We start from the raw sequence: 27,884 nt of genomic DNA on the forward strand, positions 1-27,884 counted from the left end.
GGACTCCTGTGTGTTGGGCCTTTCCTGTATTATTCCTTGGATGCCTGACCTTTGTGTCTACTTCTGAGTAGTCAGCCTGGAAACCACTCAGGCTATATATGTGTGGTGTGGGCTGGAATGTTGACTTTGAAGTGTCCTTTCATGGAAGCTGTTCTGTGTGAGGACAGCTGCGTGAACCATTGAGTGTCAAGGAGGAAAGAGAATCCAAACCCAGGTCACCTTCTAGAAGGGCCTTTCTCCTTTGTCCGTGTGCCTCATGTTCCTTTGTAGGGCAGCCAGATTCAAACCCTGCTCTACCAATAGGGGCTCACTATACCTTCCTTTATCTACATCATTTCTTTCAAAATCAATAAATAAAAAAATAAACCATTTCTTTCAGTAGAAGGAGAATAGTGTTAGCCCTAAACCATAGAACCCAGAATATTGAATACATTAAGAGCAGATTTAGTAACTGTGGGACATACATTGTATGCAGTATGCAGAGGAACATGTCAGATGCTAGTGAATATTTGGATTTTCTTTTTAATGATAAAAAGTAGCCACAGGGGCACCTAGGTGGCTCAGTGGGTTAAACCCTCTGCTTTCAGCTCAGGTCATGATCCCAGGGTACGGGGATCAAGCCCTACATGGGGCTTTCTGCTCAGCAGGAAGCCTGCTCCCCTCTCTCTCTCTGCCTGCCTCTCTGCCTACTTGTGATCTCTGTCAAATAAATAAATAAAATCTTTAAAAAAAAAAAGTAGCCCACAAGTCATGTTTCATGGTGAATCATCTCTGAATGTGAATATTGAACCCTGTTTAAAAAAAAATACCCTGTGTGCATTTGAAATGTAGGAGTATCTGTCTGATGCCAATTTTCATTGGAAACCTTTGAAATTGTGGTTTTATTCACATAAATGCCAACTGTTTGGCATTCCTTCTAGAGGTATCCCATGGACCTCAGCAGCTTCTGCTGTAAAACATGTGCGATCATTTTGAATATACACTTATTCTCTATGAGCACAGAGGGCTAGACATCTGTCCATGGACACGTGTGGACTCCTGAGTGCCTCCCAAACCTATGCTGGCAACTCTGTGATCAGCCAGAGCCAGAGGTGATGCTGAACTTGTGGTGGGATCAAAGGCCATTCTCTGTTTCTGGGCAGGACAATAGGCTGGGCTAAGAGGTTGCCCAGGTTCACTGAGGAAGCTCCCTGGTCATGCAGAGTAAGAGCTTATGCTCAATGCTTGGTCCATGCTGCGGGCTTGGTTTTCTCCCCAGAGACCTGTTAGAGAGGCTCTGAGGTTGTCTAGGGTCTCTGTTTAGGCTTCCAGTGGAGCAGGATTGGAGGCTAAGATCAACCATGGGAAGTGACTTAGAACTTGCATAGCTACCCAGACAGAGAACAGAGAATGTTCTAGCTCAAAGTGCTGGCTGGACACCCAAGTCAGTCACAGCTGCTGACAAATCTCCTTAGCAGGGTAGTTTCTTCTCCTCTCTGCAAGTGGGCAGATTCCCATGGATCTCTGATTCATTGCCACTACAAGTTGGAGCACTGTCTGGTCTGGCAGCTCTACGATCTGAGCACTGGTTGCCGTAAGCCCTGCCCACTTTCTCCATGTCTATAGGGTCCCCAGTGGTCCAGCACCACAGATTCCACCAGGGATCCCCATGAGGTGAGCTCTCACTGGGCCACCCAGAGAGTGGTTTGCCCTTTGGGGAATGCTGGATGTCCACTCTGGGCTGTCATTTTCTTTGACATTGTAGTTCCTTCTGGTCCCTCTTAGTGGCACACTGTGCTGGCCCAGGGAAGGCACACTGGGATCCACGTGAAATTGCTCCTGTTACCCTTCTAGGGGTGTCCTTCTTGATCTCTGGGGTCCTTGGGTGCATCAGCCTATGCTTTTGTATTGGGAATCATGCACTGGTGTCTCATGTGAACAGTTGCTCATTGAGCAAAGGTGGAACTACTTTTTCACTATCTTCATGAGGTCCTCACTCTGTGAAGAACAGTTTTCTTTGTCCTGGGCTAAAAACAGTTGTTTCCCTGTATACATGTATTTGTGGGTATTTTTTTTTTATATGTGTGTATGAATTTGCACATATACATGCTTGATAACCAAGAGGTAGTATGCTTAAATCATGATTTTTTGATATTGAAACATAACCCTAACAGAGACAAATGCCTTTCATGTTAACGATTATTCTGTGAGATGTCTGTTGCCATGCTGCTTATTTGATTGCTTATCACCACATGGGTTGTTTCTTCTTCCATTTCTTTAAATTTGATCATCCAGTTTTTTATTTATAGATAAAGGAAAAATTTCAGTTTCTGCGTTGTCCCCATTTTGACAGCTTATGTGATTTTGATGTTTGGCTCCTGGTTCATGCATGATCATACCATGTTCTACTTTTATCTGCTTTGTTGCTGGTGGTGTTTCTCTCTATTACTACAGAGTTGGGCACTAACTGTTAGCCAGTCTCTTTTTCAAAGTGTCTAGTGAGTTCCTGTCCTCATTTTTTTCTGTTATGCCTTTTTCTTTAGTCTTTGTAGTTCTCCATATATCATGAGAATGTGTCCTTTGTATCCTTTCTAACTCTATTTCTCTCTCTCGAACTTGGGATACAGAGATGTTTTTGATTCTTTTTGTAATCTTTTTCTTCATTTCACCATTCATGGTTGGTGTGTTATTGTTCTTTCTCTTAGCAATTTTTTCTTATACCATACCCCAGAGATCGAGTCCTTATGTTTATCAGTCATAAATGTAGTATAAACTGATGTGCTCTGTGGTTTCCTTAGTGTCTGGAGTTTCCTAATTTTTTTCTCCCTACATGGATAAGAAAATGAAATTTCCTCTGAAAAAGTTGAACCATGTTTTCTTTTTTTTTCTTTTTTTAAAAAGATTTTATTTATTTATTTGACAGAGATCACATATAGGCAGAGAGGCAGGCAGAGAGAGAAGGGGAAGCAGGCTCCCCAGTGAGTAGGGAGCCCAATGCAGGGCTTTATCCCAGGACTCTGAGATCATGAGCTGAGCTGAAGACAGAGGCTTTAACCCACTGAGCCACCCAGGCGTCCCTGAACTATGTTTTCTTTTCATTTCCTTAGACAGATCAGTTTTTCTACAGACTTTATTTATTTGAGAGAGAGAGAGAGAATGAACACAAGGTCTGAGGAGGTCCAGAGGCAGAGTGACAAGTAGACTCCCCACTGAGCAGGGAGTCCAGGCAGGGCTCTATCCCAGGACCCTGCATCAGGATCCAGTTTTTAGGTAGAAGCTTAACTGACTGACCCACCCAGGCTTCCCTACACAAGTCGTGTCTTGATATGCATTCACATGGCCAAGATCTTAGATGCTGACTTCTCCATTGATTTATCTCTGTCTTCTTCCTCTAGTGGTGTTTTTCAGTCTCCCAGGCCCACACACCCAATGTCAGTTGTGGTGTCATTGATCTTCCATGGGCCTGTGTGCTCAGATGAATGATTATTCCTCTATTCCCACAGCAGATACACCTCCAGGAGCTGGGAAAATGCCATAATCTTTGTCTTGCAGGCTGTCCCTGCAATCCTGGCAACCTGATCAATGTACCATTGTCTCTCTTTACTTGACTGGAGGTAGGGTAAGCTACAACTTTTATTGCCAAACAGGTGAGCATAGGCAACTCATTGTCCATTGTCTGTAATGGAGTCCCACCCACACTGACAGCTTTTGGATGAAAGATTTCTGCCATGATGTTGGATGCACACTTCATTTTTAGGTTTACAGAGTGGCCAGGGATGTGTCTTTGGTGGTACCATGTGCATCTTAGGTATCTTCCAGAGCTTTGCAATTGGCCCTATGGCCGATGGTTGGAAAATCTTAAAGCCAAACCTTCCAGGTACATTGACTTTGTGACCTACCCTGCATGTAACTGTATATCACTCCCAGATGAGCAGCAAAAGATCATGAAGGAAAATGTATTGGTGACTGTTGTGGATATCTGCACCGAATCACAGATGTGACTTATATAGTATTATTATCACTATTCCTTGAAGTCATGTGGTGACCTCATGATCTGCACAGGGGTTTCCTTGATTGATGTTTTAGTTGTAATTTTCATTCCACTCATATTTGGTAGTATAGTGATGGCATCTTGATCGTGGGTAGCGGACAGATGAGTTTATTGTGTTGGAAAACAGATGTTTCTTTTCATAGCTGAAGATCGGGCATATACGCTAGGTGTTCCTTGAAGATACTGGGGTTTCCTATGCTCAGAGTCTCCAACACAAACCCACCGCATGTGCAGTGCATTCCTGTATGTGTTGGGGTGGTGGCTGGCCAGTGGAATTAGTGTGATGAAGATGTTTATGATGTTTGCTGTGTCATGAGCCCTAAGACACTTGGACTTTGACCTGGGAACCTCTTGTCTTCTGCCTGTATTGGAACACTGTTACAGACCAACGGGTTACAGTATAGAATGTGTGTCATCTTGGAAGTTTTATATTTATTGAGATTATCTATGGACTTTATTCAAAACAAAATAGATGTTCATAGGTCTGTTTCTTGTTTGTTCATTTACATTGTTGTTTTGACTATACACGTAAGTGAATATGTATGGTATTTATCTTTGAATCTCTGACTTAGTTCACGTTGCATAATTACTTCTGAGTCAAACCTCGTTATCACAAATGCAAGGCTTAATGAAGAAAGCATAGACACACAAGTACAATGAATAGCCTGATCATTACCAGTGTGGAATGGAGAAAGATGATGGGCATCATGAGGAAGTGGGAATGGGAACTAGAGGCTTCCATGGGGTGAAAAGAATACAGGGAACTCCTCCAATGGTATTTTCATAGCATATTATGGTGCCAGATGGTAGTTACTTGTGGTGAGCATAGTAGAACCTACAGAGTTGTCGAATCCCCATGTTCTATACCTGAACTAATGGAACATTGTCCATTATACATTAATAGAAAAGAAATCAAGATGGATACTGAGAGGCATATACCTATGTAGATTAAACTAGTGTCTGAAGAAGTTGCAGGTAGGGTACCTGGGTGGTTGACGGGGTTAAGCCTCTGCCTTCAGCTCAGATCATGATCTCAGGGACCTGCGATTGAGCTCTACATTGGGCTCTCTGCTCAGTGGGGAACCTGCTTCCCCTTCCCTCTCTGCCTCTTTGCCTACTTGTGATCTCTCTCTCTCTGTGTCAAAGAAATAAATTTAAAAATCTTAAGAAAGAAAAAAAAAAAAAAAACAAAACCAAGATTTGCAGGTAAAAAAAACTAACCTTACTCTTCCAAGGAAGCTACCCCTAAGTATTCATATAAGGATAAAGTCCTATGAAAGCAAATTGATCTGTATCACAGTCGAGATGAAGTTTCCTTAATACAGAAGGGGACAGGGAATGAGAAGCATAGGCCCAGCAGTGTGAAGAAGTGAACTTGAAAACCAGGAAGAGCCTGTGGTCCTCATAGGCTGAGCAGCCCCAGGGGAAAAACAGTCATTTCTGTGAGAGGTTTGTTGTGTTATTTTTTTTTTAACTTGGTTTTGCTTTTTTTCAGTGTTCCAAGATGCATTGTTTATGCACCACACCCAGTGCTCCATGAAATATGTGTCCTTAATAGCCACCATCAGGCTCCCCCAAACCCCCACCTCACTCCCCTCCAAAACCCTCAGCTTGTTTCTCAGAGTCAGCCAGCTCTCATGGTTCACCTCCCACTCCGATTCCCACCAACTCCCTTCTCTCTCTCTGCCAATGTCCTCCATGTTATTCCTTATGATATGATACTTGACTCTCTCTGCTTGACTTACTTCACTCAGCATAATCATCTCCAGTCCTGTCCATGTTGATAAAAGTTGGGTTTTCATTCTTTCTGATGGAGGCACAATATTCCATTGTATATATGGACCATATTATCTTTTTTTAAAAATTTAACATATCATGTATTATTAGCCCCAGGGGTACAGGTCTGTGAATCACTAGGCTTATATACTTCACAGTACTTCTGTGAAAGCTTCTTAAGTCTATTTCCTTGAGTGTGGTCTCTCTCATTTCTCCCCATTTAAGAGTGTGTAGTAATGGCCACAGGTTTCAGGATGGCTTTTCTGTGTAAGTGTATTCTTTGGAGAAGACCAGAAAGTGTAACCACGTTTTATAACTGTGCTCATTTTCACCAAAGTCAGTTTCTTTCTTTTTTTTTTTTTTTAAGATTTATTTATTTATTGGACACAGAGAGAGAGATCACAAGTAGAAAGAGAGGGAGAAGCAGGCCCCCCGCCGAGCAGAGAGCCAGATGCGGGACTTGATTGCAGGACCCTGAGATCATGACCTGAGCTGAAGGGAGAGGCTTAACCCCCTGAGCCACTCAGGCCCCCCATCAGTCAGTTTTCAGGAGGAAGATTCGGTAGAAAGAAGTGATCCTGTAGCCTGAAGCCATGAGTATTAGGAAAAAATGCAGGGGAAACCTGAAATTGATAAGGGCTGTGGATGCAGTGGGGTCCAAGCTACAAAATCCAGGGTTGCAGCCAGAAGCAGATTGCACCTGCTTTTCTCATGAAAGAGGGAGCTATTTCTGTGAATACGGTGGCATGGTGAATTGAAGAAAGAAAAGTAAGAGGAGGTCCAGAGAAAATTTTACAGGGGTAGAGTTGGCTTGAATGAAGAGGGAAGGGAAGGGAAGGTCTCCATGCCCACCTCTATGCTCTTCCCGCTTTTTAGGAACCTTTGAAACTCTTCGTGATTCAGTCGTGGAATTCTGTGGGAAGCATGCGTTGTCAATATAAGACATCAGTGGCACACTTGTGAAAAGTAGAAACTCAGACCTCACCCAAACATCCAAATCAGAATATGAATTTTAATAGTATCTCCAGTTCGTTGTCATACACATTAACACTGGAGACGTGCACATCTAGCTCAGCCAGACTCTTCCATTATTCTACTCCTGACATCATGTCTGTAGGACATTGTTTGATATCTGTGCCTTGTATGCCATAAGTCAGGATATATGCTCTTCACTTCCCAGATTATTTTGGGTAAGGGTTATCCCATGACATCACATAATGTTAGGATGGATTTTGATCTTTGTGCAAAAATGACATTGGAGTTTTGGTAGAGATTGCATTTTCTGTTGGTCACATCAAGATTTATTTTGTTTCAGTTATTCCAGTGGAAGAACATGGATGCGTTTCCTAGTTATTCATTCTTTGAATCCAGCACAGTATATAACACTTTTCATCGTTTCTGGTTTGACCTCTACCATTATGTTAAATTGGAAGCATTTTGTGGGACGAGGGGGTTTGCTCTAAATGTATGATGTCTCTGTTTTGGAGTTTTCTTTGTTGCATAGAAACAAAACTAATTTTTATGTGTTGGTTTGCGTACCAGCTTTATAAAATCCATACGAGTTTTAACAGGATTAAAACAATAAAGATTCACAGGAGAAGCAAGGACAGTGGAGTAGGAGGATCCTATACTCGTGTGTCCTGTCATGAGCACCACCAGGCAACTGTCAGGTCATCCTAAGTGCCCCAGGGCTGAAGAGTGGCAGGAGAAACTCCCCAAGTAAGAGGAGAGAAGAGGACACATGGAAGATGGCAGATAGGGTGGAGATACGGTTTACGGAGGAAAGGAGTATAGCATTGTGGAGGGGAGGGAGCCCCAATTGTGCAATAGGTGTCATGACAGAGGACCACTCAGGGGATGCCTCAGGAGGTTTCCCAAAGCCATTGGCTTGGAGAGGGAGAAGGGCTGAATTTCTTGAGTTCTTGGAACCAGCACATCTTAAAGTCTGGAGGTTTAATGGTCAGCAGGGTTGGATGGGATAGAACCAGGAGGGTACTGGGGTGCTCCCAGACAGAAGGTTGGCAAACAACCTGCAGGCACGGAGCATGGAAACAGTCATCTGAAGAACACCTGGGGTGCACAGTGGGGAGAGTATTCAGTAGTCTAGGAGCACATTCCTGAGAGGAAACATTCAGTGACATGTGGCTTCCAAAACATGGGAGCCCTCTCCCGTCCTGTAGCATAAAGCAGAGCCCCACTCAGTGAGGACCCTGGCTGGCTGCCTTGCTTGCACCAGTCCCCACCCCCTGTGATCTGAGGAGCCTGTCCTTCTCAGTGAGGCTTTCCTCAGGCTCAGCAAGGTCAGCCCCTGCCCACCTCACATCTCCTGAGCAGAGATTCTGCAGGGCCACAGTCCTGGTGGAGTTGATGTCAGGTCTCCTTTCACAAGCAGAACAGAGCTTACCTAGTTCAAACTGGGCACATTCAGGCCAGGGACCAAACACTGCCTGTAGCAGGCAAGGAGAGCCCCTGCAGACCACTGGTCTGAAGGATACAACAGGACACATCACTGACTTTTCTAATGGACAGAGGAAAGTAGAGAGTTAACAACTGGCAAGATGAAAGAATTTCTCCCAAGGAAAACCAGCAGATGAGACCAAGGCCAGAGATCCAGTGGAAACAGTAGTAAGGAGCTTGATGAAGAATTTAAGGTTGCAATCATAAGGTTACTCAAGGAGTTGAGAAAACAATAGTGAGAACTTTACCACAGAGATAAGAGTTAAAAAATAATTGGGTGTTTGGTGGCTCACTTGGGTAAGTACTGACTCTTGATTTCTGCTCAGATCTTGATCTCAGGGTCCTGGGATGTAGGCTCAAGTCACACTGTGAATTCAGTGTGATGCCTGCATGTGATTCCCTCTCTCATTAGCTCCTACCTGGAATCTTGTGAGTCCCCCCCTCAAATATATGTATTTTTAAAAATCAAACATAGATGAACGATGCAGTAAGTGAGATTAGAAACAGGTTTGATGTAGAGGACAGGATGGAAAAAGCAGAAGAATGACTTTGTCATATAAAAGGCAAATGAAGTAATACTGAATCTCAATAAGAGAGGGAGAAGAATCGTGCAACACAGGATTGCATTTAGGTAATTCATTGACCCCATCACTTGTAGTAAAATTCCTAGGTCTTGGGCTTTTCTGTCTGTGCTGCTAGAGTATTGATTCCAAATTCAATTTTCATCCTTCTTAGTGATCTCAGGAGATGTCCCATTTCTTTGGTTCATGGTTAGGAAATCAGTCTTAATAACTTGTCCAATTTTAGGAATTCTCTGTTTTGTTTTGTTTGGGTTTTGTTTTTTTGTTTGTTTGTTTTTTTTTTTTTTTCATAAATTTCCCTAGTTGGGGGCACTGAGAATCTCAGTGGGTTAAAGCCTCTGACTTGAGCTCAGGTCATGATGCAAGCCCAGGGTCCTGGGATCAAGCCCTCCACCGGGCTCTCTGCTCAGTGGGGAGCCTGCTTCTCTCTTTCTCTCTGCCACTTGTGATCTCTGCCTGTCAAATAAATAAATTAAATCTTAAAAAAACAAATTTCCCCATTTGTTGTTTTGTAATGGGTTGTGGAGTTAGAGCATTGCCAGTTTTGTTTTATTGATTGAAATGGGCATTACTTTCTGCGTTCTGTTACTGCTAATCTTCTACTTTATTTCACACTTTTCTTTATATCATCCCTCTACTCCGTTTCATCCTGATCTCTTATTTTTTTAGTTCTTCTGGTGGAAATTAAGTTGTTTATTCCAACATTTTCTTAATTCTGTATTATATAACATAAAAAACTTGGGAAATGGGAAGTCTAGTAGGGAAAAACTGGCAGAAATAAACAATACAAACAATGACCAAAAACAGTAAAAAAAAATTAAAATGATGATCTTTGGGGATTTCAGTAATCATGTCCCATGTGAACAATGAATTTTATTGTTTTTTGTTTTGTTTTGTTTTGTTTTTTTGTCAGTTTAGATTCCTTTACTCTAGTTTTGGTTGCATAATTGTTCTGAATAGAGAATCCAGTACTATGCTCAAAGGCAGTGGTGGGCTCACTTCATTACCTGCTGATGATTGAGGAGAAGCTTGCAGACTGTCCCTACTGAATAGGTTTCAGCTTTTCATGCATTTGTGGCATTCGTTAGGTTGGGGTTTCCTTCTATCTCTCCTGTGAGTATTTTTATCATGACATGTTGTCCGGTATGACCATATTTGTATTCGGTCTCCCTTAATGTGATCATTTCATTTTTGCCCTTCAATCTGTTAATGTGGAGTCTTGAATTTATGGTTTTCTGTATGTTGGAGTGCCCTTAATTCCAGGTCCGTTTCCCACTTGATCATCTTGTAAAAAGGGAAAATGTGCTTTTGATTCAGTTTCCTCTATTTTATTGTGGACTTTGAGTGAATATGTGTCACAGGTAGAGTTTTGCAAACTTTGTTCTTTGTAGTGTCTTCATCTGGCTTGCATGAGCTGGGAAAGCTGGTGCCACAGAGAGAGTGTTCTGCTAGTTTCTCTGATCATCACTCTTTGGAAATGTTTGAGGAGATTTGCAGTCCTTTCTCCTTCGGTGTCTGTTTGCATATCCAGTGAACTCATCTGGCACACAGTTTTTATTTGTTGGGCTTTTTAATTTTATTCCCCTTTCATTTGGCTTCATGTTTGCAGATAAGCTGAGAATTTTTTTCTACTTTTCTGAATGATGGAGTCTAAATTGGTTATACCTTTTTTGAAATGTATACTTGTCTTTTATTAACAATTTGTAGGCACTGATTACCCATTGTTGCCTCTTAAAATTACTTTTATTCCTACAGTCAGTTACACTGTGTCTGCTTTCACTTATTCTCCTGTCATTTTAGTTGGGTTTTTTTTGTGTGTGTTATTCTTAATTTAGTTCATGGGCTGTCAGCATCATTGATCTTTTCTGCCAAACAACTCTTCCTGTGCTTGATATGTTCCTATTTTTACTGTACCCTATTTGGTTCAGTTCAGTCTTCTGTTTCTATATCATCTATTCTAATGCTGATTTTGAGCTCATGTGACCCTTTTACTGATTGTTAGAGATACAGGAAAGTGATTTGTGCTACACCACGACCATACTGCAGAATTCTCTATTAGACTCTGTGCTCAGTACGTTGTGTGCCATGTTGTGTGTCCATAGAGAAATGAGGTCCTGATGACTCCTTCTCAGCCATCTTTCTGACTTTGTCTGATTGACTTGATGCTTCTGTATTAGAAGTCATCAGTAGATTCTTCTGAATGTAGTCAGTGCAATGGTTTTACTCTTATTTGGTATCTTTCAGCTGTATCTTCACATGACACCCAGAGTTTCCTGCTAAAGCAGAGCATAGAAGGTTCTTTCCAGAAGGTATCAATGCACAGATACAAACATAGTGCTGTTGAGATTTTACACTTGACGCACAGACTGGGACAGTGATAGGGAGAGAGAAGGGCATCAAAGAAATTCTGGGCGATACACGCAAACCAAGGCAATTGCCCTTAATGAGAATGTCATTGCCCCAGATGGTGAAGGATATAAACCACTGCAGAAAACCTTCCTTTTTAAGTCAACTGTTTCTGCAGAGCAGTGTGTTTCTGTCAGCACAAGCTCCAATCAGATATTCAAACATAGCTATTTGTGGACAGATCATTTGGAACATCTGAAGAGTAACCTAGTCCATGCTGATAACAATGATTTGAGCCATTTGGAAGATAGGACTGGCCTGACCTTAAATCAGAGATTTAGAAATGAAGAGCAAAGTGCTCAGTGGGATTCATTCGAGAGGGGCTTCACTGAGGAGTTGACCCTCCGGAATGACCAGAGGATTTTCAGTGGAGACAGATTTGCTCAATGCACTGTATCTCAGAAAACATTGAACCAGGGCTCCTGTGTTCACCAATGTGTCAGGGCTAGGTTTGCAGAGAACCCTTAAGAATGTGATAAATGTGGGGAAGGCTTTTATCCAAGCTCTTACCTCAGTATACTCCCTTCAGGAGACTGTCTTCATAAAGTTAATGAATGTGGGAAAGCTTGTAACCAGTCCTCCAGTGTTGATGATCATCAGAGAATTCATGAGGGAAAAAGCCCATTCACATCTAGTAAACCAGGGACCATGTTTACTCAGTCACCAAGCCTAAACATCAATGAGATAATCCCTCAGGGGGAGGAAACTTACCTCTTTAAGGAATGTGGTAAATCCTTTGACTGTCACTCAGCACTATCTCAACATCAGCGAATGCATACTGGAGAAAAAGTATACAAATGTGAAGAAGGTGGTCAAACCTTTAAGGACTGTTCATCAATAAATGGTCATTTGCAGATCTATTCTGGAGAGAAACCTTACAAATGTCAAGAATGTGGCAAGACTTTTAATGATCACTCAAGTCTTAATAGAGATAAACAAATTCATATTGCAGGGAAAAATTACAACTGTAATGAATGTGCCAACTTACTCACCATCACAAAATTCATTGTGTAAAAAAACCTTACCAGTGTCAAGAATGTGGCAAGGCCTTTAAACACCCTTCACACCTTACTCAGCATCACAGAATTCATACTGGAGAGAAACCTTACCAATGTCAAGAATGTGGGAAGGCCTTTAATATGCACTCTCATCTCACTTGACATTGCAAAATTCATAGTATAGAGAAACCTATAAATACCAAGAATGTGGCAAGTCCTTTAATTTGAGCTGAGGGCTTACTGAACATCAGGGAATTCGTAATGCCAAGAAAACTTATGAATGTCAAGAATGTGGCAAGGCCTTTTATGACAGGTCAACCCTTACTCAACATCACAGAATTCACAGTGGTGAGAAGCCTTACCAATGTCAAGAATGTGGCAAGGCCTATGCCTTCCTTTCATAACTTATGCAACATCACAGAATTCATACTCGAGAGAAACCTTACCAATGTCAAGAATGTGGCAAGGCCTTTCTTTGGAGGTAAAGTCTTACTGAACATTATAGAATTCATACTGGAGAGAAACCTTACCAATGTCAGGAATGTGGCAAGGCCTTTTATCACAGGTCAACCCTTACTCAGCATCACAGAATTCATACTGGAGAGAAACCATACCAATGTCAAGAATGTGGTAAGGCCTTTAACCACAGCTCAATCCTTACTCGACATCACAGAATTCATAGTGGAGAGAAACCTTACCAATGTCACGAATGTGGCAAGAGCTTTAACCGGAGCTCAGCCCTTATTCAACATCTCAACATCACAGAACTCATACAGGAGAGAAACCTTACCAATGTCACAAATGTGGCAAAAGCTTTAACTGGAACTCACACCTTATTCAACATCACAGAATTCATAGTGGAGAGAAACCTTACCAATGTGAAGAATGTGGCAAGACCTTAAAGGACAACTCAACTCTTACTGAACATTACAGTATTCATACTGGAGAGAAGCATTACCAATGTCAGAAATGTGGCAGGAGCTTTAACCAGAGCTCAAAACTTATTCAACATCACAGAATTCATACTGGAGAGAAACCTTACCAATGTCAAGAATGTGGCAAGGCCTTTAACTGCCTTTCACACCTTACTTGACATCATAAAATTCATACTGGAGAAAAACCTTACCAATGTCAGGAAAGTGGCAAAGCCTTTAACATGCACTCACACCTCAGTCAACATAGCAGAACCCATACCAGAATGAAACACTATAAATACCAAGAATGTGACAAGGCCATTAACTGGTGCTCAAGGCTTACTCAAAATCAGGGAATTCATAATGGAAAGAAATTTTACCGATGTCAAGGATATGGCAAGGCCTTTAAACACAGCTCAGACATTACTCGACATCACAGAATTCATACTGGAGAGAAACCTTACCAATGTCATGAATGTGGCAAGAGCTTTAACCGGAGCTCAGGCCTCATTCAACATCACAGAACTCATACTGGAGAGAAACCTTAACAAGTCATGAATGTGGCAAGACCTTTAAGGACAGCTTAGCCCTGACTCAGCACCACAGGATTCATCATGGAGATAAACCTTACCAACGTCAAGAATGGTGTTAGGCCTTTGCAGGCACTCTGTCCTCATTAAACATCATAATATCCATATTAGATAGAAAGCTTACCAATGTACAGAATGTAATAAGAGGGGTGCCTGTGTGGCTCAGTCAGTTAGGGCTCTCCCTTAGGCCCAGGTTTTGATCCCAGGGTCCCAGGATTGAGCTCTGTATCGGGCTTCCTGCTCAGCAGGCAGCCTGCTTCTCCCTCTCCCCCTGCCCGACCCTCGTCACTACTTATGCTCTCTCTCCATCTCTCTGTCAAATAAGTAAATAAAATCTTTAAGAAAGAAAGAAAAAAAAATGTGAGAAAAATCGGTTAAGGAGTGCTCACCCATTCATGCCTATGAGAGAATTCATATTGGACCATAAGCTCCCAAATATAACCAGGGTGGCAAGGCCCTTGTCCAGCATGTATGCCTTCTAAACAGAGAATTCATACTGGAAAGACAGCAGATGAATAATGTGGCCAAACCCCTAGCAGGTACACAACCCTTACTGCACATCACAGAACTCATACTGCAGAGAAAATTACGGATGTAATGAATGTGAGAGAGTGCCTAAGGACTGCTCCTTCCTCTCTCCATATGAGAGATTTTATATAGGAGAGTAAGTGTACAAATATTAAGAATGTGTCTGACCTCTCAGTGGGACTCCCAATTTTCTTAACATTGTTATTTTCATACAGGAGTGAAAGTGTGAAATGTAAAGAATGTGGCCAAGCCTGTAACTGGAACTCAGTGCTTACTCAGTATCTCAAAATGCATAGGAGATTCAAACCCTTGGAACATCGTGAATGTGGAAAGATTTTCATTTTAGTATACATTGGAGCACACACCAGGGAGTGCATTAAGGAAAGTCAGTAGAAAATTAGCAGTGTTTAGAAAACTATTGAATTGAACATCTGATGCCAATGAATTTTACAGAAATCAAGCCAATGGAATACATTATTCATTCTATTCAAACATTACTCCCTATGAAATAGTGATTGTAAGGAAAAATCAAACTTAAACACTTAGAAAATGTATGTGGTATTCTGTTTCAACAGATTTAGCATATTGACTTTTTCATATATATAAGGACAGTATTTTTAAGTATTTTACATTAATCCTATTTGAGATTTGTGACTAACAGTATTAATGTATTTCCTCTGAAATCACTCCAGAAAATTCTTCCTTTCCTTGTGGGTGTGTAAGACCACATGGTTGATTGTTGCTACATCAAATTAGATGTCCTGCTCCATTAAGTGGGACTCATGCATACCTAATTTTCCATGGAAGATGACCATATGATATAAAGCATATGAAGTATATCTCAGTGGAGATGGTGCTTACAGTTATAACAATGATGTAATGGAAGAGGTGTTCGGAGCACACACTCCTGCATTCATTGAAACTAAATAACTTCTTCAATATTAGAAATAAGAGGTTTTCCTGATGATTCTTTAAGGAAAAAGAGGTAGCCGGTCAGTAAACTACCAATGTATCTTCCTGAGTACAATCGTTAGAAAGTATGACTTGATATGGTTAAATGAGGAAACCCTGACAGATGACTGCAGGAGGGTAGCTAACTCTTCTTCACAATACCATACCATTGAACATACACATTTCTGAGGAATGTACCTCAGTCCTGAAATTTTTGGAAACAGGTACTCCATATCCTTCTGAAAACACTTGAATGCTTTTGCACGTGTGTTCTGTATTTTGAATGGTGACAATAGAGTGGATTTGAAATGCATAACTTAGTGTTTGTGTGAACTTGATGTATTTTCATTAATAAAATCTAGTGTGTTTTAACATCTGGATATGGATGTGTCATGAATGATGTGTTATCCTACATCTAGTGTTCATTTTTCTCATTGAAGATTGTAGGGATCTAATCGAATCAATCACCTATATGATACTGGAGTAAAACAATATGCCTAGGAATCCATTTTCTCTGAAGGTTTAAGTTGTCTGAAGGTTTAAGGGATAACTGATTATTTTTCCCCTAGTCTATGCTGTGATTTTCTCCTCTTTGTGAATACAATGATATTAACCATGGGTGTATTACCAAGGTATGTAACCATGGGTGTTTTACCTCACAAATCTGTGTTACTGCTACTTGGCATCAATTTTGTGTAGCCAACATTTTTGAAGGTCCTTGCACTGACAGGAACCATTCTCAAGAGTGCATTCCCCAGTCACCACACTGCAGGGTGTCAAGTTAGTGGACCATCTTATATGGCATCTGCACTCCATTCTTGTGAGCCACCATCACTCTTTCTCCCAATACTTTCCCTCCCATGTCCCTTAGAGAAGACTTCCCCTCCTCCAGAGCCTCCCTAAATCTGTTTCAGATGGAATGGCATATTCTGGATTTAGACTTGGGACTCTCTAGCACTGCACCATGGACCCAAATGAAAGCATGTGCCCCATGTCCTACACAGAGTGGTATTTCGATGTGTCTATGAGGTACACATGCGCATATGACCATGCTATGTGTGTTATAGATACCCCATAAGAAAGAGAAATCTATCCCAATAGGCGTGATGTGGTAGTCCAGGGAAGAGACAGAAAATATTCAAGATGAAGAATTAGCATGTAGAGTAGAAGTGTCCCGAATTTCCCAAGGGACTCCCTAGATGTAGAAAAATAACTTCTACTTGTTTATGACCTAGTTATCTCCAGATCTCCAGTTGGATCTGCCCAAATTTTTCTTTCCAGCTATGTAGGCACAACAGCCATTCTTTTTTGCCTGTGCTAGGAGAGAGTGTCTTCAGAAGATGCTTCATTGAGATTAGACAGATGGAAAGCTGGTGGGTATTAAGACATTTAGCACGGGGATGTGGGATATGAATCTAAGTAAAATTTGAGGAAGGCACCATCCTTCAAGAGAAAGGCAAGACCTATTAAAATGAAATGTGAGGAACTCTTTCCCATGTGGGAAGGGACCTGGAGGTGACTCCCTGTAGTCACTGCAACAGCACAAGGAGCTCTTGCTGGTGTCATCTGATGAACACATGTAATGGGGGAAAGAATTGGCTAATGTGGGTTTCTCAGGAGTAGGGAAGTCCTGCTTCATCCTGATGATTTGATTGATCTCCTGTGTCTTCCTGAGGACTAATGCTGCTGGACATCAGTGATTACACTACTTTACCCTCCTAGGGATGGAGGAGGGTATTGGTTGATGCAATCATGTGGGCAGCTTTAAGATGTCACAGGGTAGAATAGATTGAAGAAGCCTTCTGAACAGTGAAATAGGCAGGATCTGCAAGACACATGCTGTGGTTGCTCCCAAGCCCTTGTTTCCCAGGGAGATCACCCCAGTCAAGGTCAGATCCAGTGTGGTTGGGTGATCTTCAGGGAAGCTGCTTCACTGCTGTGCGGGACTTTCCTCCCTTTTCTCAGCACCATAAACAGTGTAGATCTATATTTTGGGTCTTTGCATCGCATGGATTTGTTGGTGAAGCAGTTCAACAGTGAGAGGCAGTGAGTATATCTGCGTGAAACAGTCCAGCCCAAGTGTTCATTGACCCCTCAATGAATAAAGAAGATAGAAATCAAAAGGCATATTTATAACCCTAAAAGGGATGAAATCTTGCCAATTGCCACAAGATGGATAGAGCTAGAGTGTATTCTTCCAAGTGAAATAATTCGGAGAAAGGCAAGTATTGTATCATTTCAGTCATGTTTGGAATTCAGAAAACAAAACAAGTGAGCAATCGGAAAGAAAAGAGAAAGAGAGAGGCAATGCATGAAATAAATTTTTTAAAAATGATTTTATTGTTTTTACATAGAGACAGTGAGAGAGGCAACAAAAGGAGTGGGAGTGGGAGAGGGATAAGTAGGCTCTCTGCTGACCAGGGTGTAGGATTTGAGGCTTGATGCTGGAACCATAGGATCAGGACCTGAGCTGAAGACAGATGCTCAATGACTGAACTGCCCAGACACACCAAGAAACAGATTCTTTTTTTTTTTTTTTTTTTTAAAGATTTATTTATTTATTTATTTATTTATTTGACAGAGAGAGATCACAAGTAGGCAGAGAGAGAGAGAGGAGGAAGCAGGCTCCCTGCTGAGCAGAGAGCCCGATGCGGGACTTGATCCCAGGACTCTGAGATCATGACCTGAGCCGAAGGCAGCGGCTTAACCCACTGAGCCACCCAGGCGCCCCAAGAAACAGATTCTTAACTTGAGAAAACAACCTGATGGTTGCCAGAGCGAACGTGGGTTAGTGGATGCATTAAGTAAATGGTGGAGATTAAGGACTGCCCCTGTGATAGGCATAGAATGTTATATAGAATTGTATAATCACTGTTGTACACCTAAATCAAATATTACTTCAATATGTTAATGAAGCAAAATATAAGGAAGAATCTTAAACGTATTTTGTATTTTGCACATTTAAGAAATTTTTTGTTTTTTATTGCCTGACTTGTAGCTGTTGCCCAAAATATACCTTTGCACACAAATACAAATACGTATTGTTCTCCCTTCCTCATTTTTCCCAAATTCAGAAAGTTTTGGGGACTGTTCTTAATTTTTATGCCATTATATATTTTAGCTCTGTATGAATATGCTAATTAGAGTGATCTTACTATATTTCATGTCATGGTTTTCTCTGTAGTTAGTCTGCCTAAATTCAAAGTGCTTAGTATTTAATAGGCTGATTCTTCTACACTTCCCCTGATGGAACACCTAAATTATTGGTGTCCTGAATGGGAATCCCTGTGGGATGGCTGCTGGATGCTGAAGCTGACTCTGCCACTGTCTACTGAGAGGAACTAATGTCATTTTGTGTTTGGATTCATTCAGAATCTTACTGCAAGAATGCATCATTTCAATGGGCTACATTGTGAAGGATTTAAAATTTTAGGGGTGCCTGGGTGGCTCAGTGGGTTGGGCCTCTGCCTTTGGCTCAATTCATGATCTCAGGGTCCTGGGATTGAGCCCCGCATCAGGCTCTCTGCTCAGTGGGGAGCCCACTTTCCCTCCCCAACCCTGCCTGCCTCTCTGTCTACTTGTGATCTCTCTGTCAAATAAATGAATAAAATCTTTAAAAAAAGAATTTGAAATTTCAAAAGACAGTTTTATCTGTGCCCCAGACTTGCAATTTGTGCTTCTCCTGACTCTAAAGTGTGTTGTGGCTATGCAGTAACAGAAAAGAAAAGTACCTTTCTTTTAGTAGATTCATAACTGAATTCCTAGTGATTTTTTTTTTTTTTTTAAACAGGAAATCTATTGGCTGCAAGTTGGGAGATAAATCAGAAACACCTGTTCCCATTGCTAGCCAAAAAACAACTGCTGCTACCCAAACACCGAAGGAGAACTGCAAAGCCTCTCAGATTGTGTGACCTATTATAACCAGAAGATGCTTAGTCCTCACCAAATTGAGTTTATGGTGAAATTCAAGCCAAGTAACAATACATTTCCCTGGTGTCGTCACTTGCCATGTTATTTACCAAGAGAGGTCTGCCCAATCAGGTGCCTTGTTTCTCCCACTGCAAACTGAAAGCACCGTAATCAAGAGTTAGTTCACTTTTTCCTTCCGTGTGGTTTTTATTTTTTTTTTAAGATTTTATTTATTTATTTATTTGTCAGACAGAGATCACAAGTAGGCAGAGAGGCAGCCAGAGAGAGAGGGGAGCCAGTAGGCTCCCCACAGAGAGCTCCATGTGGGACTCGATCCTAGGGCCCTGGGATCATGACCTGAGCCAAAGGCAGAGGCTTTAACCCACTGAGCCACCCAGTTGCCCCTAGTGTTCTTAATGCTAACTTTTTGATATACACAGTCCTTGTACAGTAACTTTTTAATGTTTTTTTTTTCTTTTTGGTTTATGACAACTTAATTCTAGGATTTATTTTGTACTCTTAACATAGAACAATTGTTTTTTAAAAATTCGTATGAGATGGGGTACCTGGGAGGCTCAGTTGTTAATTGTCTGCCTTCAGCTCAGGTCATGATCGCAGGGTCCTGGGATCAAGCCTTGCATTGGGCTCCCTGCTCTGCGGGAAGACTGCTTCTTCCTCTCCCACTCCCTCTGCTTGTGTAACATCTCTCGCTTTCTCTCTCTCTGTCAAATAAATAAATAAAATCTTTAAAAAAAAAATTCTTACGAGAGAGAGAGTACACTTGTTACTGGTGGTGTTGGGGGAGGGGAGTGGCAAAGGGAGAGAATTTTCTGAAGTGACACCATAGGCTAGGTCTTTAGAACACTACTGCCCTATATCCCAGATAACCCCTACCTCCCCTACCACCCTTCTCTGCCTTCTTTCCAACCTGGCTGCAGTAGGCCATCAGCAGTTGTTACTTTGAATTAAAGTCCTGCAAGTATTGAAAATATTCCCTTGGTGGCATATCCAGAGGGGAAGGTGTGTGGCGTCTAAGATTCCCGTTGCTGATGAGGTCTGGTCCTGGTTTATCAGGGAAGGGAAACATTTCTCATTTAGGGCCTGTCTGTATGCTTTACCAGGTCTGTGTAGCCCAGGAGTAAGAAAATGCACAAGTAAAATGATGGATATAAGATCCAGAATAACGTGGAAGTTTGTCAGATTAAAGAAGTGGGGGGAGGGGATTGTTGATTCTTCCCCTTTAGAATGTGAAAAATATGGGAAGCCTGGGTGGATCAGTCAGTTAAGTCACTGCCTTCAGCTCAGATCAAGATCCCAAGGTCCTGGGATCGAGTCCCCCTTCGGGCTCCTTGCTCAGCAGGGAGTCTGCTTTTCTCTCCGCCTCTGCCTGCCACTCTGCCTGCTTATGTGGGCTCTCTCTCTCTCTGACCAATAAATAAAGAAAGTATTAAAAAGAATGTGAAAAAGATGTTCTATGTAGAATACACTAGAGGTTTGCCTGGGTGGCTCAGTCAGTTACGCACTGGACTGTTGATTGCAGTTCAGGTCATGATCTCCAGATCCTAGAATGAGACCCGCTTCTGGTTCCCTGCTCAGTGGGGAGTCTCTTTGAGATTCTCTCCCTCTACTTCTGGCCCTTCCCTTCTCCTTCTAAAATATAAATCTTTAAATAAAAATAGACATTTAAAACAATACAGTAGGTATTACAGCACATGGAAACTGTGGTGTCTAAATGTGGTATCTCTGAGAGTCAGATGGGGACCCCAAATGTGGGTCCATGATTGGGTGGAAGCCAGTCAAGTGGGCACTGAGAAGAATTCACCTGAGGCAGAACAAAGGTATTAGAAGTTTATTGAATACACTGCAAGAGAGCAGCAGGCAGGACAGCAGAGGAGAGGCTGTCTATAAGGAGACAGTGGTGGGGGCTGTGTTTGAAGGAGGAAGGTGAGGGTTCTGGGAGCTTATCCAGTTTTCCCTTTTATGGTCACTGTACCCCATCTTCAGTAGCCCGGTGGTTGATCAGGGCCCATGGTTACTTTGAGGTGGGTCCCCTGATGGGCCTGTCTGCATTCAGCCATAGGGGTGCTGGGGCCCTTTCTCCAGTCCTTTGATCAAGTCTGCTCACCTAAAAGCAGCCTCAACAGAAACTATAGGTGATTTAACTTCATTTATATCCACTGTATTTTCATAATTAGATTTCTATTCTAAATTAGTGTTCTCAGACCACAAGAAAACACGAGTGATAGCGTGTCCTTTGGTGTTCCTTGGGCACTGAGATCAATTTGTTGGCATACACCTAATGTTAACTGCTTTTACTGGCCTGTTGCTCTTTGCCAAATTCCTCCCCTATAGTGTTCATATTCCCCGTCTTACATTTGTACAGACCTTAGGTGTACTGAGTGATATGCAGAAACCATCACATTTAAGATGGAAACTTCGTTCTTCTGAGTTTCTTTTGCTTGGAGTCTTTCTTTCTTTCTTTTAACTCTACCCTTATATTTTATAAAAACGGCAAATACCATTAATTAACCCAGCTGTTGACTTGAATTACAAAAGTGGCATGCTTCAATAAAAATAAGAAACTTTCTACAAATCTCTGACCGTAATAAACTGCAATGTATAATGTATATAGGAGTCCTACAGAGCAACAAACTCATGTGAAACAATATTTTAATACCTTTAAAATCCAGATTTTTCTTAAATCATTCATGAAAAAGCATCTCAAGTCAGAATTAAGCCCTCAGTCAAGCATTAGGAAGGTATATTACAGCTATTTAATGTACAAAAAGCCCTCTTTCCCCAGTCACTTCCACATAATGTCTGTTTCCAGAATCATACAGACTTAAGCTTCTCTCCACCCCATGCCACCATTTCTTCAGACCCTGAAAACTGAATTTGTTGAACACCAGAAATATGACATTGTATAAACGTAACATTTTGTTGTTGACCCTCTGTAAGTTCTTCACTTAGTCCATCTGTAGCTCTGAGTCTTCCACCAACTCCTTTCTCTCCTTTCATAGCCTCTCTGAATTTCTGAGAGGATAATTTTAGAAGTTCAACAGAACCGTCACAACCTGAGGTCAGCATGGCAAAGAGAATTTCTTCTCCCTTGATTGTCCTCCGTTTCTCTTGATGGCATCTTCAATTTGCTTCAGATGTTACAAAGTTGATGAGCTCACTACTCATTCTTGAACACAGTCCTTGGCATTTTACAACCTTTCCCATTTGAGGTATGACATTTTTCATTATCCTTGCTACATTTGCAGTTGGAAGATAGATACCGCGTTCTCTGATACTGTGTTTTGAACCATTTGTGTCTTCATGATCATTCACGCTGTGCTCCGTGTCATCATGAGACTGAATCACATCGTGGCTTCCTCCCATGTAGTGTGCAGCTGTGCCTAGAAGAGAAGCATCTGTCGTAGCACTGTCGCCACTGGTTGTCATGAAATACTGTGAGAACCGTGTTGTCAGTGGTGTTCAGAAACACCTTTCTAAAAAGGGGTCTGATCTTTGCCCAACTTCAACCTTTGAGGCAAGGCCAGGGACCACAAGCCGCCAGATGACTGCATTCTTTATGTGTAAGCCAGACTGCGGGGAGACCAAATCCACTCCTTCCTCCTGGGCACCTCCGTTCCTACCCAGGCAGGTTCGCAGGCTGGCCCTAGCCCCACTGGCCCTCGACCCACCGCCCCCGTGGACTGACTGTCAGTCCTACCTGCATCCCCCTTCTCCTTGACCCAGGCCCCAGGCCAGCGCCCAATACCTGCCAGGCATCTACCCCTCCAGGGCACTGGGGCAAAGATGTCCACCTTGCCATGCCCCTGCTAGTTGTTGCGAGCCCCCCACTCCCACCCTGACTCTGTGCACCAGCCTTGCTAAGGGCCCAGGGTCGGGAATGGGGTCCAGGCCAGGGTCTCCCACCCAGCTCACTGCACAAAATGTAGCCGGCTGGGGTGCCATTGAGAGGAGGTCTGACGGTGCCCTCGGGAGCTCCCCCCTCAGCCTTGGGCCAGGAGCTCCTCTAAGCAAGAGGCAGCCTTACCTGCCTCCAGCAGCACAAAGCTGCCCGCAACCAGAGCAGCCTGCCCCCATTCTGGTCCCAGCCCAGGGCGGGGGTTGGGCAGGCAGAGGAGGAAGGCCATTGGCACTGGCCATGGCAGTATTGGGGACAGGCACAAGCTGTTTCTTTTGTTTGATTGTTTGTTTTCCTTTTTAAAGATTATATTTGTTGGGACGCCTTGGTGGCTCCACGGGTTAAGCATCTGCCTTTGGCTCAGGTCAGGATCCCACAGTCCTGGGATGGAGCCCTGCATCTGGCTCTCTGCATAGCGGGGAGTGTGCTTCTGCCTCTCCCTCTCCCTCTCCCCCTGCTTGTGTTCCCTCTCTTGCTGTCTCTCCCTCTGTCAATAATAATAACATAACTTTAAAAATAACTTTAATATGGTGACATCTATTATTTGATAAAGATAGCAAATGGGCAGTGGTGGAGGGTGACCACAGAGTCAGAACTGGGGCTCAATCCTAGAACCCTGGGATCACAATTTGACCTGAAGGCAGACAGTTAAATGAGCCACCCAGATGCACCTTTCTTGTATTCTCTGAGGAAAAGAAAAAAATCAAAGAAGTGCAGATAAAATTAAATTTCCTTTTACTTGCAGCCCATTGCTAAACTCTTGAGACAGGCACAGTGTGACATTCCTCAAGGAGTTCACAATGGTGGCAATGTTTTTTTGTTGGAGGCAAAAAGTAACCTTAGCTTGACAATAGCCATACGTCTAGGATCCTGTAAGTCCTCTTTAACACAGGATAATCCCTTTGAAAACTTTATCTCTACCCCTAAATATATGTTGGCAGTCATCCCCTAAGCATAGAGTCCACTGATTGATAGATATCTGAAGGGTCCATGACTAAGGTTTTACAAGATAGTCATATGTGACCTCATCATGATACCACTTTCAAGGTCCTGGAAACCTTGCTTCCAAATTCATTAGAGACTTCTGTTGTTCCCTCAACCCCTGCGCCCTGAGCATACATCATCAGTCACTGCTCACAAACCCAGTGTAGCTCTTTCTACCCATAGGCCCTGTCCCCATATTTAATAATACCACTTTTTTGCACCAAAAACATCTCAATAACTATTTCATCATTCACTCCTGAACCCCAACATTTCACATCAAGAAACATCTCGAGAATTCTTTCTTGACCATTGGCTCCTGTCCCATATCCCTGTTTGCACTGAATAGAGAGAGCTCTCACCTTTGTGTAGTTGATATATTTGACTTCTGGGGGTGGAGGTTCTTAGGCAGTCAGCCCTCTGTCCCATTGGTTTTTCTTTTCTCCACACTAATGTCATGGACATACACTTCTTCCTTTTTTTTTTTTTTTTTTTTAAACAAGTTTTTTTTTTTTTTTTTAAGATTTATTTATTTGACAGAGAGAGAGAGATAGATATCACAAGTAGGCAGAGAAGCAGGCAAAGAGAGAGGGAGAAGCAGGCTCCCTGCTGAGCAGAGCCTGATGTGGGGTTCAATCCCACAACCCTGAGATCATGACTTGAGTGGAAGGCAGAGACTTAACCCATGAGCCACCCAGGCACCCCGGACATACATTTGTGTTTAGCTCTTTGTGTTCTCAGAAAAAGAGAAAAATCACATAATTAACATTTTTTAAAGATTTATTTATTTATTTTACAGACAGAGATCTCAAGTAGGCAGAGAGGCAGGGAGAGAGAAAGAAGCAGGATCCCTGCTGAGCAGAGAGCCGGATGTGAGGCACTATCCCAGGACCTTGAGATCATGACCTGAGCCAAAAGCAGAGACTCAACCCACTGAGCCACCCAAGTATCCCCATAATTAACTTTGAGGGTCTTAAAATCCTGAAATCTAATAGATCACAAATGATCATTGAAACAAAACTTTTCAATGAAATACCATGTTGCAGAATTGTGGATTAAAATGGCCAAGAAAGGGGCACCTGGGTGGCTCAGTGAGTTAAAGCCTCTGCCTTCAGCTCAGGTCATGGTCCCAGGGTCCTGGGATTGAGCCCCACATCTGGCTCTCTGCTCAGCATGAAGCCTGCTTCTCCCTCTCTCACTCCCCCTACTTGTGCTCCCTCTCTTGCTCTGTCTAATAAATAAATAAAATCTTTTTTTTACAAAGTGTGGATGTGTGCATGAAAAGTAAATAGGTAGATCAATTGGGTGCCTGGATGGGTCAGTTAAATAAATGCCTTCAGCCCAGGCCCTGATCCTGGAGTCCCAGAACTGAGTCCTCAATAGGACTCCCTGCTTTTGGGGGCAACTTCTTCCTCTGACCCTGCCCCTCTTGTGCTGTCTCTCTCATTCTCTCTCAAACAAGCAAACAAACAAACAAACAAACAAAAAGTGGATCAATTTTATTTAGACGCCTTCTTGTTTCTCTCATTCTTCTCCGGTTTGATACCTGCTGTGAACACTGCTTTAAGGTCCTCTCTGTATATTGACCTGCATGTCATTTTAGATAGACTCTATAAAGGTTAGACAACCTGGGTGAAAACCCGATCCCTTCCATGTTACTGGATGTCTGACAAAATATTACCCAAAAAATAGAAGAAGAATGTGTGTGTTCTGAGATTTTCATACATTAATTTATTAATTTATGAATTACTGTTAGATGGTCTAAGGTAACTAGGAAATGGTGAGAAAGGATTGTTGTTGGCTTTCTTGCTCTTCCAGTAAAATCTATAATGGCTATAAAACCCATTCAGGGGGGCGCCTGGGTGGCTCAGTGGGTTAAGCCGCTGCCTTCAGCTCGGGTCATGATCTCAGGGTCCTGGGATCAAGTCCCGCATCGGGCTCTCTGCTCCCCGGGGAGCCTGCTTCCCTCTCTCTCTCTGCCTGCTTATCCATCTACTTGTGATTTCTCTCTGTCAAATAAATACATAAAATCTTAAAAAAAAAAAAAAAAAAACATTCAGGGAGCACCTCGGTGGCTCAGGCGGTTAAGCATCTGCCTCCAGCTTGGGTCATGGTCCCAGGATCCTGGGCTGGAGCCTTGCAATGGGCTCCCTGCTCAGGGGGGGAGTCTGCTTATCTCTCTCCCTCTGTAACCCCTGTCTTCCTCAAGTCATCTCTTGTCTTCTCTCTCTCAAACAAAAAAAGATTAAGAAAATAATTAAAAGCACTTTTTTGCCTGTTCCAAGTCCTCCAAGACTTCTTGCCTTAGAGTTCTACCCCTTTCTTCTTCAAAACTTTATCCCTTTGCCCATAAGGTACTGCCTTGTTAGAAAGGTAGACTCTAGGCACCTTCATGGCTCAGTCAGTTGAACGACTGCCTTAGAATCATGTCATTATCCTGGAAACCCAGTATCAAGTCCACATTGAGCTCACGGCTCCACAGGGAGTCATGTTCTCCCGCTGACATTCTCCCTTCTCATACTCTCTCACTTTCTCTCTCAAATAAATAAATAAAATCTTAAAAAAAATAAAAAAGAAAAGAAAAGAAACACAGACTCTGATCCCACTCCTGAACAGAATGTGCATTTTCACAACAACTCCAATGCACAGTTTTGAAGTTTAACCCACTAAGAGATTCCACCTAAGAAACAGACACAATTTTCGGTATGATGTAAACACAGTGGTTAAAAAAAAAAAAAAAATGTGTATGCCTGTGTTGATGCCTTCATTTGACAAGTTATCTTGGAGAAACAGAGTGTTAATAATGGTTTTGTGGATCTTATGCCATCCTCTTACCTCGAGGTTAGAGAATCCATTAGAGCATATTACTGTGTTAAAAATTATCTTCCTGTGTAAAGTAGAAAATTCACCTAAGCCAGAACTAGTTGTCCTGTTTTAATTGAACTAACATGAGTTCACTGATTGGTGAGTCACAGAAAGTGTACTTGGTAGGGGTTGTCACATAAAAAAACACCCTGCAATTTGCATCAAATAAGAAGATTAATAGGAAATAACTTCCAAAGTAGAGATTTACAGAGCAAGGGAGAATGATTTCTTTTTATTTGGGGTTAGGGTAGATATTTACAAAGTGGATCCTTGTCATCTTCCGTAGAGGTGGCCACAAGGGGGCACAAGTGCCTCAAGAAAACACTTCTCTACATGCTTTGCATTTTACCTAAATGAGTTTGTGTAAACTATAGTGAGATAAATGGAACTAACTCCATCCATCTTTCATCTTAGGTACATTATGAACTCTACCAATGGCCACTTGGTGACTGTGGCATTTATTGCAGGGACAGCTCACATTCAGGGATGTGGGATGTGGCCTTAGAATTTTCTCAGAAGGAGTGGGGATGCCTGACCCACACTCAGCAGCAACTGTACAGGGATGTGATGTTGGAGAAGTACAGACACTCCATCTTCTTGGGTGAGGAAGACTCCTTCGAGATTTCCCAAACCCCACTCAGGGTGTTTTTTTTGTTTTGTTTTGTTTTATTTTAAGATTTTATTTATTTATTTGACAGAGAGAGATCACAAGTAGGCAGATAGGCAGGCAGAGAGAGAGAGAGAGAGAGGAGAAAGCAGGCTCCCTGCCAAGCAGAGAGCCTGATGCGGGACTCAATCACAGGACCCTGAGATCATGACCTGAGCCGAAGGCAGAGGCTTAACCCACCGAGCCACCCAGGTGCCCCCAACTCAAGGTTTTGTTCCTTCCTGTGAAGACTGACTCTTTGGAGATTCCTCTTTGAACACTGGATTTCAGATCGGGGCAGAAAGGGAAATAAATACAGGTTTGTACATGTAGAGA

General features: G+C 42.3%; 1 protein-coding gene and 2 pseudogenes across 2 annotated transcripts in view; 1 reads left to right on the top strand and 2 right to left on the bottom strand.

The window, feature by feature from the left end:
• The window catches only part of LOC131817377 (zinc finger protein 845-like), a 197,537-nt gene that overhangs the window by 99,027 nt on the left and 70,626 nt on the right, over window positions 1–27,884 (bottom strand). The gene's annotated exons all lie outside the window — the stretch shown is intronic.
• Window positions 11,899–13,829, top strand: LOC131818680 (zinc finger protein 883-like; annotated as a pseudogene).
• On the bottom strand, window positions 21,973–22,587 carry LOC131818681 (nuclear transcription factor Y subunit beta-like; annotated as a pseudogene).

The sequence above is a fragment of the Mustela lutreola genome, chromosome 16 (genome assembly GCF_030435805.1).
Source record: "Mustela lutreola isolate mMusLut2 chromosome 16, mMusLut2.pri, whole genome shotgun sequence".
Classification (NCBI taxonomy): Eukaryota; Metazoa; Chordata; class Mammalia; order Carnivora; family Mustelidae; genus Mustela; species Mustela lutreola.